The sequence below is a fragment of the Oryctolagus cuniculus genome, chromosome 10, assembly GCF_964237555.1.
Source record: "Oryctolagus cuniculus chromosome 10, mOryCun1.1, whole genome shotgun sequence".
Lineage (NCBI taxonomy): Eukaryota > Metazoa > Chordata > Mammalia > Lagomorpha > Leporidae > Oryctolagus > Oryctolagus cuniculus.
This window is the reverse complement of record NC_091441.1, coordinates 22,176,609-22,198,294: the sequence shown is the minus strand read 5'-3', so window position 1 is coordinate 22,198,294 and position 21,686 is coordinate 22,176,609. Positions and strand designations below refer to the sequence as shown.

Here is a 21,686-nt window from a genome sequence, read left to right as displayed (position 1 = left end):
CCCATTACATTCCCATCAGCTAGGAATGAGGCAACACACGTGATGCCAAAGCTTCCTGATTATCAGCAGAATCAAGCCTTTTTCCTGCATATGGTTTTGCCTCCCTGTCTTGCCCCCCAAGAACATCGCAGCCTCTCTGGGCTATTAGCCAGTCAGGGCTCATCTTACTAACCCACGGAGGGAGCAGTCACACAGGTGTTTCATTTGCCAACTTCTGCCCTCCCCTGGTTTATTTCGAGCACTTTATGAAAAATAAAATGAATTATCACCTCTTCATTTATCTTCTCTATCCAGAAGGTTTGGCTGGAAGCTTGATCTGATTCCAGATACTAAGGGAGTATCACTTTGCAGCCAATTTGCTCTGGGTTTTCTGGTATCCTAACCCAAAGCTTTTAATAGTGATGTGTTTTCTAGTGTAGACTTTCCAAATGCTATTTCCTACTAGTGTGCAGGGAGAGGCAATGCTGACAACGAGTCTACTCATCTTTTAAGTTACAGGAAGGTGATTATATAGCATATGGCTGTTGAGTTTCACAAAAGTGGGAGAAGGAGGACGGAGGCCTGGCCATGAACTTCAGGAAGCTGGAGCAGCGCCACCTGAAGGAGCCAGGAGGCCGGGAGGCCGGATGTGCACAGATCCCTGAGAGTAAAAAGAAGCCAGAGCAGCTTAAATGGTCAAAGAATCAAATGTAAAGTGAGCTGCAAGGGTCAGATCTGGATTGAAGCCCAAATTCTGAGTTCTACATCCGTCCGGGGATAAACTTGGCTCCTAATCAGGGCTGACAATTAGGCCATACAGTTAATATTTTTACAGCTGTTTTATTAATAACACATACAGTGCATCCAGCCAGGATTTGTTGGAGACACCTCAGGAAAACGAATGATGTAAATAACAGATGGATGTAGAATATTCCTACAAACAGGCATAAAGATATTCCCTTCTTGTTTAAAAAGAATTTAAATAGACAGATTGTAGATAAACAGGCAGACAGAAAGGGGGAGAGAGAGGATTTATGATATCTGAGGCAGTGGTTGCATGCATTCACATGGCAGAGAATAGGGACATAAACATATATTTTCTCTGTATAGGAGGAGAAACTCAAGGCTTTGGCTTCTAGGGAAAAAAAAGTTGCAGGTACAAAGAACTGAGCCTCACAGCATGGGGTCCATTTGAAGCAGGTGTGCTGAGATAGCTCCTCCAATATCTCCTCTGATACAGAATGCTGGTCCAGAGATGACACACGTGGCTTGTCTGTGCAGGCCTGAGCCCTGCCTTGACCCAAGGAGGGACCTGGGGCCATCCTTTCCTCTTTCTACATTTGTCAATCTCTTATTTGGAGACCTAATGCAGCCGCCAACTTTGCATCAGAACTGGGAGCATCGGTATTTCAATCTGAAAAGAGAAATTAAAAATTCAGGATCTTCATGTCTTTTGTTTTCACTCCTACTATTTTTTTGCACTGCTTTTTCATGTGCCTGCTGCACTGTGCTCCTACCATACTTTGCAACCAGATGGCTCAGGAACGAAGAACAAAGGCCACTAAAAAGTGGGCGGGGAAAAGAGGAAAAAGAAGCAGAGGACAGAAAGTCAAGGCAAAATAAATCAGAGATTGGAGGAAAGCTCAATTATTTCAACACTGATGACTCTTGGTTGACTTCTGAGCCCAGAGCTGGCACTCTTTGTGATCATCTAATTACGCTGTGTGTGTATGTCCTGTACCACTCATATATGCATCTCTGCTCTTTTCTATCACTGATGGGGATTGAAGCCAGAGCCCTATCCTCTTTTATGCATTTCCATGGTCTCTGAGATGTATCAAGAGTGGTGTGAGGTCCCTTCACTCAGAAGGAGCATAATGAGCAGAGGTGTGGGTACTGAAGGCAAATTCCTCTGCCTTGGAAGAGTTGGGAGTGAGCTGCAAGGACCAGGAGACATGAGCCCTGCCTCCTCATAGCTGGCTGGGCGAGGGCCATCACCTTCCATCGCTCACTTGGCATTTTTTTATGAAATTCTGAGGGATGCCATTACTGTTGAGTGGAGTAACACCTTATGAACTGGACAGCACTATATAAAGATGTGCTTACACAGAGTATTACAACTTCTCCCCAAACAAAATGTGGAAGAGAATTGTCTTCAATGCTTTCCTATGAACCGTTCCTCTGTTTCATCCTGTGCTTAAACATCTACTGAAGCCTGTCTCCGCAGCCCATGGCTACCAATCCTTCCTGTGAGATTTGTGACTTCTTGGAGTCACAATAACTCTTTCCCATGATCCCCCATTCAACCTACTGTATGTCAATAACTGGAATGTTTTTAGATGATAGTCCAATGTTTTACTTAGGCTATTGATTGCTTTTTATGTGAGACACAGAAGGTTTCATTTCTAATTAAGAATTTTCACAGCTGTAAATCCTTCAAGCTAAAGGACTGACTATCTAATGGTAATTTTCATGAGTTTGATGGAACTTGATGACCTTAAAGGGAAACATTTGTTTTCTCCTAGTTAGGGCTACACAGCTAGGCTTATGCTGACTCCTTGTCAAGTCAGATCAGCATCTATGCACAGGTATTGGGTATTGACTAGGGGTGGAGGAAGGTTTCAAGTGGGGTTTCTAAGTGGTTCTGCTGAAACCTTACCTGTCCCCTTATACCCTCCAGTGGAACTGAAATTCTCTTCTCAATGTAATTTACATCGTAATACTACTCTTCCCAACCCCAGGCAGGGTGGCACACTTGGAAAAATAGGATGATATTTTAATTCCATATGAAACCACATCTACATCTACGTGTTTTCTCTGATTTTCATGGGGACTCTGGAAGACAGTGAAGGGAACTCAATTTACAGATGAGTAAAATGAAATGGGGAGAGTTGATGTGACTCCCTTGTCTCCTAGTGCTGGGCAGGCTTTGGAAGGACACAGCATATCTTCCGCTAGTCAAGTGGAAGGGGCATGGTTAGTCATCACCCTTCACAGGGGAATCCAGGCAAAAGACCTATGCCCATCTGTACATGGGCTCAGTTGCTAACTGATGCTCAGTATTTCACAGGTTTGGCAGCAAAGCCTAAGAAAAATTAAAGACTTGGGAGTAAGCCGATAAGTTTCAAATCTTGGCCTTCCTGCCAACTATATGTTCTGAACTGCTCCAAGATTGCTTAATTTCCTCACTCCTTGTAAAACAGCATCATGATTACCTAACACATAGGGTTGTTGGGAATGTTCAATGGGACGATGCATGGAAACCTATTCAGATGGTGCCTGGAAGCACAGGAAGTGTTGAAAAATGTTGCAGGCTAGCATTGCCTTTGGGGCTTAGTGAGCAGGTCTCTTAGTCTCCTACAGTTGTAGAATAGTAGAGATGGACAGAAAATTGGAGGAGTGGTTTTCAAACTTCTGAACAAAATCCTTAGTAAGAAATAGATGTATTATGTTACTTGCCAGTAAAACGAGGAGTTATTTGCACATTTTTCAGTAATCATTAAAAACGGGGCTGTAATTACTCCTGATGTTTACCTCTTTATGTTGTTTCATTTAAAAACTCTGATAGCCCTATGATAGAATAGCAAACTCTTTGAAGGTGCATACATAGCCAAACAGAAATGTTAGGAAACAAGACCTACTTCTATTTTTTAAGATTTATTTATTTATTTGAAAGTCAGAATTAGAGAGAGAGAAAGGGAGATACAGAGAGAGAGGGAGAGGGAAAGACAGTGACAGAGAGAGGGAGAGAGAGAGAAAGAGAGAATCTTCCATCCACTTGTTCACTCCCCAGATGGCTGCAATGGCCAGGGCTGGGTCAGGCCAAAGCCAAGATCCTGGAACTTCATCTGGGTCTCTCCTGTGGGTGCAGGGGTCCAAACACTTGAGCCATCCTCCACTGCTTTCCCAGGTGCATTAGCAGTGATCTGGATTGGAAGTGGAGCAGCTGGGACATGAACCGGTACCCATATTGGATGCTGGCATTGCAGGCAGTGGTTTTACCTGCAACACTACAGTGCCAGCCCTGCAACATCTCTTACATAACAAGAACTTGGCCCCGGACCCAGCCACTCAAGTTGGCCAGGCTGTGAAGCCCTGCCTTTGCTGCTTTTAGGTCCTGCAAGTGTGGAACAAGGGCTTCTCCTGATTCACTGCCACTCAGAACGCTCAGACAGACGTGTGTGGGTCACCCAGACACACTTGAAAAATTCCCGAATCTGAAGAAAGATCTGTTTTCCACACTGCATTGGCAACACAGTTGGAAAGTTACTTGAATGTTTTTCAAAAATTGTTTATAGATTTGAAAACTGTTTGGGGTTTGTGATTGCTTCTGTTGTTTGCCTCTTTATATCATCTCGTTTTTCAAAATTTAATAAACACTTTGCAGAGGAGCAAAATAATTGGTCACACACTTGTGGGTTCCCAGATTTGTTTTACATGTGCATGCAATACAGAGTAACTCAAAACATGTTCAAGCCCAGTGCGTCAAATCGTCTCCGATGCTGTGGTCAAGACCAAAGCAGGACTGGATTGAGCACCCACGGCCCCAGACCACATCACTCATCAGGCCTCTGACCACAGGGTTTGTGGGATGGATTATGGACCCAGTGACGCATGTGGCGCCATCACGGCCTACTGCTGGCCGGAAGCTGCTGTGACAGCTCCCACGGACGGCTGAAGCAGTCTGGGGTCCCTTAGTGCTGGGTGATCTGCCCAATCCCGACACTGAAGGAGGGAACTGCTACTTTCGGAAGCCACAGGATGCAGTGGACACTCTGCTCGCTCCTTCCTCTTGACCAAGCCCCTGCCCCACAAAGGGCTGCCAAGCAGGATTTATCTTTGGCCAAGTCCCAGAGCAGGTAAAGATGGAATTATCTCATTCCCTTCTTTGTCTGCCACCTTTAGGACCTGCTTCCTCAATCTGGTGTACCACAGAAGCCCATTATTCACAGGGAAGGAGTAGTAGACCCTGTGGGTTTTCTTTCATTCTCAGATCCTTTGCTGGTATTTCTCTATAGAGGTCATTGATCTGCTCCTATCTATCTATCTATCTATCTACCACCTATCTATCATTGATCTATCTATTTCTACTCTCATCTATCTATCTGAAAGGAAGAGCAACAGTCAGCAGGGTGGTGGGGGGACAGAGAAAGAGAGAGGGACCTCCCTCCCACTGGTTCACTCACTCCCCAAATGGCCACAAATAGAGATCTGTACCAGGCTAAATCCAGGAAACAGGAACTCCATCTGGGTCTTCCACGTGGGTGTCAGGGTCCAAGCATTTGGGCCATCTTCTGCTGCTTCCCCAGTAGGGGGCTGGACAGAAGGCAGAGCAGCTGGGTCTCGAAATTGGCATCCTGATATGCGATACCAGTGACAAAGGTGGTGGCTTAACCTGCTGGGTCACAAGTGCCCTAGATATGCTCTTTTTATCTGGGATGATTCAGTTCTTGATTCTCTAGCATGGGAACATTCCTGAGATGGTTTCAGACCAGCTCTCCATTTCCACTGCACTCGACTTCAACACAACATTTTGTACCTAATAAAGCTTGGTTAACTTGAAAGTTTTTCCTTTGCTTTTATTTTCCCATGAGGAAATCTGTTGAAAGGTTTTGTGAAAATGCCAGCAGTCTTTTAAGTTATAATCTTGGAGAAATAAAGAAACACAGACAGAATATAGTATCAATGGAAGCAATGCTTCTTGGTCACTCAAACTAAAAATTTTTATGCATCTGAAATCTGCAACCAAGTCTGATCAGATGTTCATTCTCTAAATCATTCATTCATTTCTACATTTATTTACTGGACATTTCAATTAGCAGCACAGTTTAGATTGTTACTGCCCTTCACATTATATCTAGATTTATGCCAGTATACTGTATTGGAATGTGGATTTCCGGTTCACATCTGTATGGCTTTGCCATTTCTGAGAAAGAATCCAGAAATCCTCACCGCCTGCTCACAGTGCACATTAGCTGTCCACAGGGAATTACAGCTGCAGATATTTTCTTCACCTCATACTTGGTTGCAAGATTTTTTACAAATTACTGTAAGTCTAATGTTGCTATAAATCTCATACAACATTTCCAAACAATTAAAAATGAAGAAAACAGTAAAACAGTTGTGGTTCACATTTATAGAAGGAGCAGCATTGTAGTACAGTGGGTTAAGCCACTACCTGGGATGCCCACATTCCATATAGGAGTGGCGGTTCAAGTCCTGAACTCTGAGTTTCTGATCCAGCTTCCTGCTAAATACACCTGGAAGGCAGTGAATGATGGCCCAAGTATTTGGATTCCTGCTACCCAAGTGAGAGGCCCAGGATGATTTCCCAACCTGTGCCTTCAGCCTGGCCTAACCCCAGGTATTGGAGGCATTCATGAACCAGCGGATGAAAGTCTCTGTCTCTATCTGCCTCTCTTTCTCTGTCATTCTGTCTTTAAAATAAAATAAAATGCCATACTGTGGCATACAATGGTGTACTTGGAAGTAGAGTTTTGTTTTTTTTTTTAAATAAATATTATCCGGCCTGCGCCGCGGCTCAATAGGCTAATCCTCCACCTGCGGCGCCAGCACACCAGGTTCTAGTCCCGGTCGGGGCGCCGGATTCTGTCCCGGTTGCCCCTCTTCTGGGCCAGCTCTCTGCTGTGGCCCAGGAGTGCAGTGGAGGATGGCCCAAGTCCTTGGGCCCTGCACCCCATGGGAGACCAGGAGAAGCACCTGGCTCCTGGCTTCGGATCAGCGCGATGCGATGGCCACAGCGTGCCAGCCACGGCGGCCATTGGAGGGTGAACCAACGGCAAAGGAAGACCTTTCTCTCTGTCTCTCTCTCTCACTGTCCACTCTGCCTGCCAAAAAAAAAAATATTATCCTCCTTGTTAGCCATGATTAAACATTCAGACCCAAAGCTTTTGTAATGTAAATACAGCCAAAATGGTGTGACAGTTTATTTTATTAACTACATGGTTAATTACCTTCATCCATAGTTACATAAATACAGAGGCCATGGGACTAGTCTAGCCAAAACATATCCCACACCTATAACTGACAATTCCTTTCTTGCCCGTCACTCACTGTGCAGAGATTAAGTTGTAGCCTCTGACTCCTAACTTGATTTTCTATGAGGGTACTCCAAAAATTCATGGAAAAATGGAATTGAAAGATAAGTTTATTTCGTTGTAAATTTTTTGGAAATCTTTTTCAAAAGACATATTTTGCAGCAACTTTTTGAAGTCTCCTTGTATTATCTGTTTAGTGTTACTGGGACCAGGACTCTGAAAACTATTTTCCTTTTATTTCCAGTTAGGTTCAGTCAATGAGAGACATCAGAGGAAGGAAGTGAAGATCGGGGGAACTGGACTTCTCATCTGTGCATCTACGTTGGCCTAACGGTGTTGTCCCAGAAGTGGCACTGGGCCTCAGCTCCTTTCCGCACTCTGAGGACTGGCCGCTCTGCATCCCCTATAGGAATCACAGCATCCAGGCGGTTCCCATGTCTCAAAGCTCAGCTCCCCTCCTCCACATGGCCTCTTCTCTGAACCGACAGATTGCTGCCCTATCAACTGTTTGCTCTTTAACCCTCTACATTCCTCCACTGAATTCCAAGAGTGAAACTCCTGGTGCTGTTATCATGCTCTTCAGGGTCCCTCATTGGAGATGGCTTCCAAGAAGGAGTTACATGATTGGTTTTGTTGTATGTGTGAGTGTAAACGCAGTGCTGATACCTTGCTAATGGAAATGAAATGCTAGTATTTCATGGCATGCAGTGGCGTCTCCATTAATTGTGACTAATAGTGATAAAGTGCCTATTCAGCCAGTCTTTGAGGAGACCAAATGGGTGCTGAACTTGGCCTTCATGGTAGCAGAGTGACAAGAGAAGCATAATTTCAAGGACAATGGGGTGAGAGGGCCACCTTGAATGAATTGGGGGCCTTATAAGAGGACAATGACAAGTTTACTGTTTTAAACTCTCAGCTCAAATTATAGTCAAACAACTAGAGAGCTTTTTGTATGGGGGTCTCCAACGATTCTCTCCTAGTAACAACAGAGTTGTCCTCATTAAAAATCAGACTCAGAACTTAATTATGTAGATTGCAAAATTTCACAAACTCACTAAGCTTTTTATGTGAAAGTTGGGGCATTGACTGAAAACAAGGAGACCCTGACACCTGCAAAGGGCATCTGAGTTAACTGTAATAAAGTGGAATCTTTATTACATAAAGTGAATATCCTGATGGCCATGAGTCTCCCTTCTCAGTGGTTTGAGAAGACTAGTTCATTTAGTATGAAGACCCTGTAATAATGTCACATGGGACAGCTGCCCTCTGAGAGAATGACCATTTTCCTCAAAACCAGTCAACTATTATTTACCATCCCTAGTTCTTTATCTGTCATTATATCTTGGCCACATTTAATCTAAAAGAAGGTAGCATATACTTTTTTAAAAAAGAGATTTATTTATTTATTTGAAAGGCAGAGTTACAAAGAGGCAGAGGCAGAGGCAGAGAGAGGGAGAGAGACAGGTCTTCCATCTGCTGGTTCAATCTCCAGATGGCTGCAATGACCAAAGATGTACCGATCCGAAGCCAGGGGCCAGGAGCCAGGAGCCAGGAGCCAGGAGCCAAGAGCCAGGAGTTTCTTCCAGGTCTCCCATGTGGGTGCAGGGGCCCAAGGACTTGGGCCATTCTCTATTGCTTTCCCACGCCATAGCAAAGAGCTGGATCAGAAGTGGAGCAGCCAGGACTGGAACCAGTGCCCATATGGGATGCCGACACTGCAGCTGGCAGCTTTACTTTTAAAAAATGAAGATCTTGTTAATATATATTATATATATATATAGTAAATATATCTTGTTAATATGTAATGATATATATCTAAGATCTTGTTAATATATATTATATATAATATATATCTTGTTAATATATAATGATAAAACATGGCATATGTTTGTGAATGATGAATGTGAAATGGATTAAATCATGGCCTTGAACTAAATTATTGACATGGATGCACTTAACAAAAGTTCTGGATTGGTCATAATTGTCTCACTCTTCCCTGCTCACTACCAAATTTTTTCAACCACCTCCATTCTGTCCTGTTCCTCAGTTCATCACAGTCAATTAAATCTATTGTTGCTCTGCCTCTTCTATGTTATCATCTCCTTTATCCATTTCTCTTTTTCTTCCTCCTTCCTTTCCCTCTCCTCTCTCAAGAGATAAAAAATAGTAAGGATAGTGCTAGTGATACGCTCATATCAATGAATAGGAAATTCATAAAATTAAGCCACAATAAGAGCCATGTCATCAAGTTCCAAGGGTATTCCTGCACTAAACACTCCCCCTTCAGTTTCCATCACAACTCCCCTTGGCTTCCTTGTTCTCATCCAGTGAGGATCTGAAGATTATTTTTTCACCAATATGGTAACTGCATTTCTACTGTCTTCTGTGATACTTCCCTTCTGTAATTTATCATTGCAAATATTTTATTCCCACTAACAGTTTGATTTTTATTCATATATTTGTTTTTTGTTGATAACCTGGAATATATTGATAATTTTATGGTGAATTTTAGGAGAAAATGCATTCAAAGTGGCCAATAGGGTTGGGCAGTTGGCTTGGTGGTTATGATGCCCATGGATGCAACACCTGGCTCCAGCTTCTGACTTAAGATTCCTGCTAATGCAGACCCTGGGAGGCAGTGGTGATGGTTCAAGTGATAAGTTCCTTTATCCACATGGAGACCTCGATCAAGTTCCTGGTTCCAGTCTTTGTTTGGGCCCAGTGCTGGCCTTGGCAGGCATTTGGGGAGTAAAGCAGATTATGTGTCTGCCTCTCAAATAAACATTTTTTTAATGCAACTAACCAACTTCAGAGAGACTTTTTGAAATAGAGACTATATTTAGGCTGAATACTATTTGGATCATTTTCTTTTCAAAAAGTTATTTATTTATTTGAATGTCAGATTTACACACAGAGATAAGGGGAGGCAAAGAGAGAGAGAGAGAGAGAGGGAGAGAGAGAGAGAGAGATCTTCCATCAGCTGGTTCACTCCCCAGTTGGCTGTAACAGCCAGAGCTGCAGCGATCTTAAGCCAGAAGCCAGGAGCTTCCTCTGGGTTTTCCCATGCAGGTGCAGGGGCCCAATGACTTGGGTCATCTTCTACTGCTTCCCAGGCCACAGCGTAGAGCTGGATCAGAAGTGGAGCAGCTGGGACTCGATATGGTGCCCATTTGGGATGCTGGTGCTGCATGCAGTGTCTTTTCCCACTATGCTACAGCACCAGCCCCTGGATCATTCTTTAGATAAGAACTGAAGAAGGAAACCATTAATTGGATTAAAAAAGTGAGATCACAGACTCTGGGGCCAGATTATCTGGGTTCAAATCCTAGCTCTGCCACTTCTAGCTGTGAGAACTTGGGCAAAATATAAGGAACTTTTCTGACTGTGGACATCTTGGTCCATTTTCTAGTATTGTAACAAAATACTTGAAGCTGAGTGCTTTACAAAGAAAACACTTAACTCACAACTTTGAGAGGCTCAAAGTCCAAGATTATGTGGCATCATCTGCTTGGTCTCTGGTGACAACATAGCAGATGTCATCATGGTGGGAGTGTGTGCTAAAGAGGAACCTCACATGAGGAGACAGGAAGCCAAAAAGATTCTGGGGCTAGGGTCATGATTTTTAAAACAACGTTCTATCACAGGCACTAATCTGGCTCCTATGAGAATCACTTTAATCCCTTCTCAGGGTAATACTCCCAATGAGATTAATCGCCTTCCACAAGGCCATCTCTTAAAGGTTCTACCAGCTCTCAACATTCCCAAGTTTCAGCATAATGAAGCTTTGGGGGACACACTCCAAAGAACAGCACTGGGTTTTTTCATTTGTAAAATGCACCAATCATATGAGGTGGCATGACAATTCAATGAACTGATAGATTTAATGGGTAGAATAGCACCTGGCACATAGTAAGCAATGTATGTGTAAGCTTTGTAGTTAGGCTGTATGAGGACATTATTTTTTATCCTGATTTTATAGATAGGAAACTAAAATTTAGAGATATTCAATAACATCCTTGGGAAGCACAGCTGGCAAATGAAAGAGCTGAGATTTGAAGCCACACCCATTAGGTTCTGAAGTTAATGGCCTGTCTTGCCATGAGGCTTCCCTTTTAATAATCAAACATTCAGAAATTCATGTACCACATCACAGAACCCACAGACTAAATAACTTCTACATATAAGAGTTGCATTCACATAAGTGGTTTTTTTTTTTAATTTGGAAGACTGCTTTTAAAAAATACTAATAGTTTTGTGCCAAAAATAAGGATTGTTTTTGATGATATGAAGGAAAAGGAAGAGAAAGTAGACAAAGTGCTCTCCAGTCTAGGATAATTCTCAAAAAGGGGCTGTAGAAATACTGATTTCTAGATTAAGAGAAACAGTCCCTTGTTGATAGTCTAGTCTCTGCCATTTCATGTTTTGAAGAAAGAGGAGAAAATCCTAATGTTTCTTCTAATTTATAACCTGTTATACAAAAAGAAGCCTTTTATGAATTTTTAATTTTTTTTTCATTTAGCTGATTCTCTTGCTGAGAAAAGTGACTGCCAAAGAGTTGTGCCTACTATGAGCAATAAACATTGACAGTATCTGCTGTATTAATAATTTAAACATAATTAATCAACCAAAATGATCTGGCACAAGTGAATCATACAGAGTTTTAAAAATCCTAGTGTATTGGGGCCGACGCTGTGGCTCACTTGGTTAATCCTCCATCTGCGGCGCCGGCATCCCATGTGGGCGCCGGTTCTAGTCCCAGTTGCTCCTCTTCCAGTCCAGCTCTCTGCTGTGGCCCTGGAGGGCAAAGGAGGATGGCCCAAGTACTTGGGCCCCTGTACCTGCATGAGAGACCATGAAGAAGCACCTGGCTCCTGGCTTTGGATCGGCGCAGCGCCGGCTGTGGCAGCCATTTGAGGAGTGAACCAACGGAAGGAAGACCTTTCTCTCTGTCTCTCTCTCTCACTGTCTATAACTCTACCTGTCAAAAAAAAAAATCCTAGTGTATTTAAACTAGCAGTTATTAAATGAATATTTATCCTAAGTATTGTCAAAGATGTGCTAGATAGGCCAATGATTTAACATTCATTCTATTGCATGTTCATCTTCCTGTTTTTATCACGATCCATCACTAAACCTGAGTAGGCTACTTATTATACATGGAATCAAGTTAAAGGTCCTCTGTAAAATGTCTATATCCCATCTACCATGATCTGATGCTCAACATGTGGTTTTGATTGGTTGGACATTCATTTTAACTGGTCAGTCTCCATGTCTTATTTTTTTAACTTTTATTTAATGAATATAAATTTCCAAAGTACAGCTTATGGATTACAATGGCTTCCCCCTCATAACGTCCCTCCCACCCGCAACCCTCCCCTTTCCCTCTCCCTCTCCCCTTCCATTCACATCAAGATTCATTTTCAATTCTCTTTATATACAGAAGATCAGTTTAGCATGCATTAAGTAAAGATTTCAACAGTTTGCTCCCACACAGAAACATAAAGTGAAAAATACTGTTTGAGTACTAGTTATAGCATTAAATCTCAATGTACAGCACATTAAGGACAGAGATCCTACATGAGGAGTAAGTGCACAGTGACTCCTGTTGTTGACTTAACAAATTGACATTCTTGTTTATGGCATCAGTAATCACCCTAGGCTCTTGTCATGAGTTGCCAAGGCTATGGAAGCCCCCTGAGTTCACCGACTCTGATCATATTTAGACAAGGTCGTAGTCAAAGAGGAAGTTCCCTCCTCCCTTCAGAGAAAGGTACCTCCTTCTTTGATGACCTGTTCTTTCCACTGGGATCTCACTCGTGGAGATCTTTCATTTAGGTGGGTTTTTTTTTTTTTTTTTTTTGCCAGAGTGTCTTGGCTTTCCATGCCTGAAATACTCTCATGGGCTTTTCAGCCAAATCTGCATGCCTTGAGGGCTGATTCTGAGGCCAGAGTGCTGTTTAGGACATCTGCCATTCTATGGGTCTGCTGTGTATCTCACTTACCATGTTGGATCATTCTCTCCCTTTTTGATTCTATCAGCTAGTATTTGCAGACACTAGTCTTGTTTATGTGATCCCTTTGGCTCTTAGTCCTACCATTATGATCAGTTGTGAACAGAAATTGATCACTGGGACTAGTGAGATGGCATTGGTACATGCCACCTTGATGGGATTGAATTGGAATCCCCTGGTATGTTTCTAACTCTACCGTTTGGGGTAAGTCAGCTTGAGCATGTCTCAAATTGCACATCTCTCCCCTCTCTTATTCCCACTCTTATATTTAACAGCGATCACTTTTCAGTTAAGTTTCAACACTTAAGAAGAATTGTGTATTGATTATAGTATTCAACCAAAAGTATTAAGTAGAACAAACAAAAAAAATGCTAAGAGGGATAACGTATTAAGTTGTTCATCAACAGTCAGGGCAAGGGCTGATCAAGTCACCGTTTCTCATAGTGTTCATTTCACTTTAACAGGGATCCCTAACAGGGATCACTTTTCAGTTAAAATTTAAACACCTAAGAATAATTGTGTGTTAATTACAGAGTTCAACCAATAGTACTAGAACAAAAAAATAATAAAATGGATAAAGTATTATATTGTACATCAACAGTCAGGACTAGAGCTGATCAAGTCACTGTTTCTCATAGTGTCCATTTCACTTCAACAAGTTTCCCCTTTGGTGCTCAGTTAGCTGTCGCCGATCAGGGAGAACATATGATATTTGTCCCTTTGGGACTGGCTTAATTCACTCAGCATGATGTTTTCCAGATTCCTCCATCTTGTTGCAAATGACCGGGTTTCATTGTTTTTGACTGCTGTATAGTATTCTATAGAGTACATGTCCCATAATTTCTTTATCCAGTCTACTGTTGATGGGCATTTGGGTTGGTTCCAGGTCTTAGCTATTGTGAATTGAGTTGCAATAAACATTAATGTGCAGACAGCTTTTTTGTTTGCCAATTTCATTTCCTTTGGGTAAATTCCAAGGAGTGGTATAGCTGGGTTGAATGGTAGGGTTATTCAGGTTTCTGAGGAATCTCCAGACTGACTTCCATAGTGACTTAACCAGTTTGCATTCCCACCAACAGTGGGTTAGTGTCCCTTTTTCCCCACATCCTCTCTAGCATCTATTGTTGGTACATTTCTGAATGTGAGCCATTCCATGTCTTATTTCTTACTAATCATTTTGAATACCATTGTACTTGCTTTCTACTAATGCAGTAAAAAGTTGCCAGAAGCTTCGTGGCTTAAAAGAACACAAATCCGTTATTATATTGTTCTATAGGTTAGACATCTAACACAGGTCTCCCAAGATCGTAATCAAAGTTTAAGCTGAGCTATGTTAAAGATCAGAGGTTGTGGGGTAGAATCCACTTCTTTCTCCTTTCATATTCTAGAAGCTTCCCACATTCCTTGACCCATGGCCCCATTCGTCCCTGTTCCAAGCCAGTCACAATGTATTTTTTTTTTCGGTTTAGTTCTTTTTTTTTTTTTTTATTTAATAAATGTGAATTTACAAAGTGCAACTTTTGTATTGTTGTGGCTTCCCCCCCAACCTCCCTCCCTCCCGCGGCCCTCCCCTCTCCCACTCCCTCTCCCATCCCGCCCTTCATCGAGTTTCATTTTCAATTACCTTCATATTGAGTCTTTCTCACATCATTTCATTCTCTTCTGCTTCTCTGCTCTACTTATAGGCATCTTTGGGAGTGAATTGTGCCCAACAAGAAAATCCATAATCATCTCCCTGTGTTAAGGTCATTCAGTTGGCAATCCTAATTTCAACTGTAACCTAAGTTCCATTGACATATATCTTCATAGATTCATAGATTCTAGCAATTAGGGCATGGATGCCTTTCAGGATCATTATTCTGTCTACCACAACTATTCATGAAATGATGCCTGCATACTTCCTCTGTTCTGCACTTTTCTAAAATAGTCTGAGTTCCTTGCTGAACCTCAAGGGAAATGATTTTTTCCTGTATCTGTGCCATTCCTAGTTTGCCTCTTCCTTTCAGCTAAGCCATCTCCCTTTACCTCAAAGCCTATCCGTTCCAAGTCTAGCTTAAGTTTTACCTCCCACTAAGAGCTGTTCTTGTTTCAGAATGTTCATCTTATTTTTCTTCTTTCCTAGATTTTCTTATCTTCTGTTAGAATTCTATTGCATTGATCAATACAAAATTGCTAATAGTTTTTTTTTTACTTAGAAAGAATTTTCATGTAATTTAACCTAATGCTTAGTCATCCAGTATTTATCATTTAGTTCTTAAATTTTATTTCTAATTATTTTCTCTCCCTATTTGGATTATAATCTCTTTGACACCAAGACTGTGTCTCATACATTCTTGGAATCATCTCCCTTCCAACTCTTGCTTGCTCAAAGATGGTTGTTCATTCAGTGTTGATGTTGATGAGCAATGTTGTACCTGTTATGGTTATTTTACTGTAAGCAACAGAAATACAATCTGGCAAATTTAAGGGAAAATAGTTTATTAGAAAGATAGTGAATTAAAAACTCAAATATCAAAGAAGCAGTCAAGCATCAAAGTAGAGAGCAAAAATAACTTCAGAAATGCATATAATAATGGCTATGTATGCATCAGTGTCAGAAAATTTGGTCCAGTGATAATATCTTAAAAGGAAGACTATCCTGACTTAGGCTGTGTCTTGTACCTTCTTTATGAATGGAAGGTGGACCTAGCAAGATACTGTGACTGACAGTCCATGAGAACCACGTGCAATATGGCAAAAGTAGTTTCTCAAAATACTGCTAGGCTGTATACCAAAGAAAGGGTGTGGAGATGTTGGATAGACAAAATGACCAATGAAAATCAATAAATTCTAAAAAGAATTTTCTAGTGTTCATTGGCATATTTGATAAAAATCAATGAGATAATAAGAAAAAGTATGTAAAAATACATATATGGGATAGCCACTGTACAATAATGTACATTAAAATCTTCACCTCTATTCTTTAAACAAACAAGTACCAACCCTTAACTATCAGAAATCAAACAAGAAAATGAGGTCTTCCTGACATATGTGCAACACCAACAGCTAGTATTTATCAAGCTTGCCTTATAATCCAAGCACTGTGCTAAAATGCAACATACATTTTCTTGTTGTATTGAGTTCTGTTATTCTTCCTATTTGATGATGAAAGAAGCAAAGCTTTGAAAAGTTCTGCAATTTGCCCAGGTTTTGTATCTACTAACTGCAAAGAAGACACAGCCAACAGATGAGGCAGAAGATGTATAAAGGGAAAAGTGCACCTCTGCCATTGGATATCAGTGACGCTTGCAAAGAGCAGAACTAAGGAAGGCAGCTTTAGATTGGTTACTGATATAACTCAGTACCATGTCAGCCTCTGGTGGAGTCCAACAGGGAGCAGAGAGAAGAATGCATACTGTCTAGTAGGAAAGCTCCATATGTGAACAACTGATTCCAAGGCAGTGCAAGAAGCCCTACCCTAGACCTCCCTGTAATGTGCAGAAAGAACTTGTGGGGATACCATGACTCAGGGGATGAGAGGAAGCAAGAGATTGGAGGAGTTCATCCAAGAGGCAGCAGATTTTGGAGAATATATAGGAAATAGTTATGGATATGAAGGCAATTCTAAGGGAATGTATTGAGATGAGAGTGAACCCAACATACTTAGGGAGCTGCAAGTAGTGAAGTAGTCATGATGGGAATCTATGGATAAGAATGAAGGAGATGAGACTGAAAATGCAGGTCAGTGCCAGTTTTTTTCCTTCCTTTAAAGATTTACTTATTTATTTGAAAGTCAGAGAGAGAGAGAGAGAGAGAGAGAGAGAGAGAAACAGAGAGATAGAGATAGAGATAGAGATAGAGATAGAGATAGAGATAGAGATAGAGATAGAGATAGAGACAGAAACCCTGCAATGGCCAGGGCTGAGCCAGGCTGAAGCCAGAAACCAGGAGTTTCTTCCAGATCTCCTACGTGGGTGCAGGTGCCCAAAGACTTGGGCCATCCTCTGCTGCTTTCCCAAGCACGTTAGCAAGGAGCTGGATTGGAAGTGGAGCAGCCAGCTCTTAAACTTGGTGCCCATATGGATGCTGACACTGCAGACAACAGCTTTATCCATTACGCCACTGCAATGAGCCAAGTTTTTAAAGGACTTTGAATGCCATACTAAGGCATCTACTTTTAAGCTGCAAGCAATGAAGAGGGCTGGGACATGTTTAAAGCTGTCTATTAATAGCAAGATAAGATTTGCTTGAGGGATAATTTGAAGACCGAATTGAAGTTGAGGCTGACTGCCAGTCTTCTGATTTACCTACCTGGGCAAATGAGGTGCCATTGAACTCAGGAATGCTAAAAACGAGTAAAACTCAGTAAAATGAGCCTGGTTTTGGAATCTCCTTTGGCAATATTCAGCAAACACCTGAAAATGCAGGCTGGAGCCTAGGCAATGTCAACAGATGGGGAATAAGAACTCACTGAGAAAGTTAGAGATAGAATTGTGGATGAGATCACCCAAAGAGACCATATAAAATGAGAAGAGAAATAAGAAGAGAAACTCTGAAAGTACCAACATTTTCGGGTAGATGGAGGAAGATAAGCCAGGCAAGAAGACTCAGAAGGAATCTAAGGATTAAGACACATTCCAAAGAGAAACTGTAGTCCATCAAGAGATGAGGAAGTGTCAAGAATGCAACTTGCTGGATACTCTTCAAGTAAGAGGAGATCTCAATTATTTTCTATAGGAGTTGACTATTAGATTACTGGGGGCTCCACTGATTAAACACAATGTGACCTACTGCAGCCAAAGTCAGGCCACAGGGAACTGAGTGTAAAGGGTGGTGGGAGAGCAGCAATGAAAGACAGAGTTTTAATGAGGATGAAAGGGAGAGATGCGTGGTGGTGAATTGATGATGAGAAATAGTATTTTTAGAATGTAGGAAGGAAATAAAGAAATGGAGAAGAGGGGTTGAAATGTGAATGAAGCCAGAGAGAGTTGTTTCCCAGTGGGAAGGATCTGATAAAGGCCCAAATGGCATTTGGTCTGCAGAGGTGGTGTAGCCCTTTCCCTGAGATAAAGATACTCTATTTAGCTTTCCCATTGTTCTCCCCACCCCCTCTTTTTCTTTACTTTTTGGTCCTTTTAAAATTCAGTCCTAATATGGGGATTGTGACGGAGATCTGTATGCAAAGCACCTGGCACAGTCCTGGTTACATAACAGTAGCTAAAAAAATGCTGCATCCTCCCTCTTTGTTTTTCCCTCCTTGGACTGGATGGCTCTCCAGTTCATTTTCCCTTTGCTCATGAAGGGGATGAACCGCCCCAGAATTGAACTGCCAAGACTGACAAATCAAATAGCTACAGCCTGTTGAATGGAAGAAAGGCTGGAAGAAAGAGTTGGCCACAACTTCTAAATTCCCTCTTAATAAAAATGGACTTCCTGCTGAAAACATTCTCACCACGGGCTATGCAGAGATAGCCTGCCCACCTGATAGTGTCATTCTCTCTTGCACAGCCCCCCTGTTTCAGGTCAGAGTGTGGGTGGGACATAAAGCTCTGGCCAGAAAGGGCTAATGTGTGGAGCAGGCCAGCCTCTGATGAAATAAACAAGGAATGTAATTCTAATTGTATCTGTTCCATTTGCCTTTCTCGGATCCCAGGTGATGGCTGCAGCAGCTGAATACAGGAAGCTAAGAGGAAACTAGAGAATAGAGACATGTGGAAGTAATAGTGAGTCACCAAAACCAGGATTTCCCAAACAGCACTGCTCCAAAGAGACGCTCTGTGGAAAAGTGCTCCTTGGTAGAAGAAATTTCAGAAATACTGTGTGTCATACTTACATATTGGGCTAGCAAAGATAATACACAATATGAAAATTTATTTTTTAAAGCAAAATATTTTCACAACTTGGATTCCATTTTAAGACAAAAACTTCAATTTTTACAACAACCTCTTTCTTAGCTACAGTTTTAGGCCCATGTCCACAAAGTACCTCAGCTATAAAGCAAGATTTGACCCCATTGATGGTCATTGGTCTAAAAACTTTTTAAACTTATTTTAGAATTGGTATCAAATAGATAGTGTCACAAACAATCTGAAATCAGGAAAATTTCAAACTGGGCTTCAGCTGTACGGATTTGAATAGATTAAAGTCCTATACCTTTGAAGAAAGATTTATTTTAAGCCTATTTTTGGAAGATAGTTTTAGTTGGGTATTTCAGTTGATTTGGTATCCAGTATTCATAAATTGCCATCTTTCTCTGTTGTACTGTATCCTAAATATCTTCCATGGTATGTTTTCATAATTAATATGCAAATAGATGTATAGTTTATAATTAATTTCAACTGGGCACAGTGAAAACTTGAAAACCTCAGCATGGAGGCATCATTTTTGGTAGAAGTTCAACGAAATCCCCAAATGTCTTTGTTTTTGCAATCCATAATTTGCAGATTATTAATACAATAAATCCTTGTTGTCTGCAAGAGTTGGCATCATACCCATGAACTCCTGTGCAGAAAGCCCACAAACTAAAATTCCAAATGGAAAGAAAAAAAAACCCATGTGGTTTCTGTGTATGCTCATTACCTGCTTCTGAAACCATAATATCTCGGCCGTTTATAGATCTTATAACAGGCTCTGCAGGAAGCAGCTGCAGTCATTAGCCATAGGACAGACTAAACACAGATCGGCATGGAAGGAGCCTGGATCAGCCTGGTCTTGTGGATCCCCAATCCCAGGCACAGGAAATCAGCATCAATGGCACCTTTTGTACATACACTTAACAAAAAAGTTGGAAAGAACATAGGAGGGACCTTCAGAAAGTTTGTGGGAAATATGTATTCTGATAAAACAATACACGGATTTCAAAAATTTTTTGCAGCAGACTAAACTTGTCTTGTCATTCCATTCCCTCACAAACTCTTTGAAGTATCCTTGTGTTTGGGAATTTAAAGGAATTGAGAAATCAAGGAGTCCAGACCCCTATTTTGCGTTCTTTGGTGTGAGCTTGGGATTGGCTCAGGGGCTTGCCCAAGATCGTATGTCTAGTAGGAGGCAGAGTTGGAGTCAAAGCCAATTCCAGCTTTTGTGTCTACATTCGTTCCACTTTCCTCCAGTTAGTTCTTTCAGGGTATGGGGTATGGAGTGGTAGGCAGCAGAATTTGGTAGCATCTACCCGAGAACATCATGCAACTGAGCTCCTCCAGTCTGGACACAGAACTAACCCCAAAGGACTCCTAATCCAGAATTCCTTCCATCACAGCCTGCTGAGCAAAACATGACAATGGAGATACTCCTTTTAAAATCTCAAGTTTACATCCCATACAGCAAAGTGTCCTCGTTTTGAAATCACCCAACTCATCACAAATTCAGCTGGACTAGTTGGGGTTAAAGCATCGACAAAACCAAACATTCTGTGACAGAAGTCATTGTCACTTAAGGAGCTAGGGTTCACCTTTCCAAGAGCCATTCGGTGCCAACCCAGAACCAATATCCCAGTGTTGCTGGAGGGAATGATGGCGCCCTGCATTTCAGAGAAGATTTAAAACTGAGATCCTAACTGCTCATCATCATTAAAAATCTCCAGGCAGTTTTCATAAGAGCAAGGGGGTGGTTGCCTGAGGTTTTGGCTGACAGTCAACCCAAGTAATTACATTCTGTCTACTGTGTGCTCCCGCAGTTTCAATTGGATGTGTTATAGTTTTGGGTTTTTTTTTTTTTTTTTTACTTCCTGTCCTAATCTGAACGTAGTGTTGCTATGTGCTCTTAAGCAGATGCTGCTGTTCTTCCTGCTAAGAAAGGCTTTTCAAATTTGTTTTTTTTTCTCACAGTAAGTTTTTGAGACCTAAATAAAATAATTCTACTAAATGATCTTAAGATCTTGCCACCAAATAATTTTCAGAGCAATGTGTGCAGGTAGCAAGCTATTTGTATTGTTATTTCCCTTTGCCAGTTATTGACATAAGCATGACACAGGTTTAACCCCAAGGTGAAAATGTCCTACTTATAGACAGCAGCACTGCAATGCCCCTCAGCACTCTCAACGCCTCTCCTTGCTGATTAAAAATTCTTTCATCTTTCTTGCCAGTGAATTTCATGGGTAACTGACACATTTTGTGGCATAATTGTAATCAGGAAATCTTATTTTTCATCTACCTATGTCTGTCTGTCTGTCTGTCTATCCATCTATTCTGCATTTCTGCCTGTCTGGCTGTAAGTAAAATAAAGAGAAAGAAGAAGAAATTGTTAAAAATTTGATCTTTTCTGGTAGAACTACTCTGTGAACTCCTCCAGATGTGGCCATCCATAGAGTAAGCTGGAGTTCATTGATGTGAAGTCAAGTATCAGGAGTCATGAATTTTATTTTTTCTCTCCCATCCACTTTGGCTTCCATCTCTGCAACTTTGAATGTGTGCCCTCACCTCACTTGGTACCATAAGGAGACGGAGGAGAATGTCCAAGGACTCTTACAACCTGTACTTTGATATATCTTCTTCCTTGTCTGAGAGAGACAGAAAAAATATGGCCTTGTATGTATAAAACTTTTAAGACAAATTTTAATGATGGATTTTCTTTTTTGCTCAAAAATAAAAAATTATTAAAATATTTAGTGAACCATATTGAAAACTACTAATATTTAGAAAGTCTTCTGGTATATGCTAGGTAC

The 21,686-nt window shown here is 41.4% G+C and overlaps 1 long non-coding RNA gene across 4 annotated transcripts in view; it reads left to right on the top strand.

Moving 5' to 3' along the window:
• LOC103349348 (uncharacterized) overlaps positions 1 to 7,780 on the top strand; it is a 402,935-nt gene extending 395,155 nt beyond the window's left edge. For all 4 annotated transcript variants that reach the window (XR_007921451.2, XR_007921454.2, XR_007921453.2 and 1 more), the window contains one exon: positions 7,282 to 7,780. This is a non-coding gene — a long non-coding RNA (uncharacterized lncRNA). The remainder of the gene's footprint in view (positions 1 to 7,281) is intronic.
• Positions 7,781 to 21,686: the final 13,906 nt, after the last annotated feature.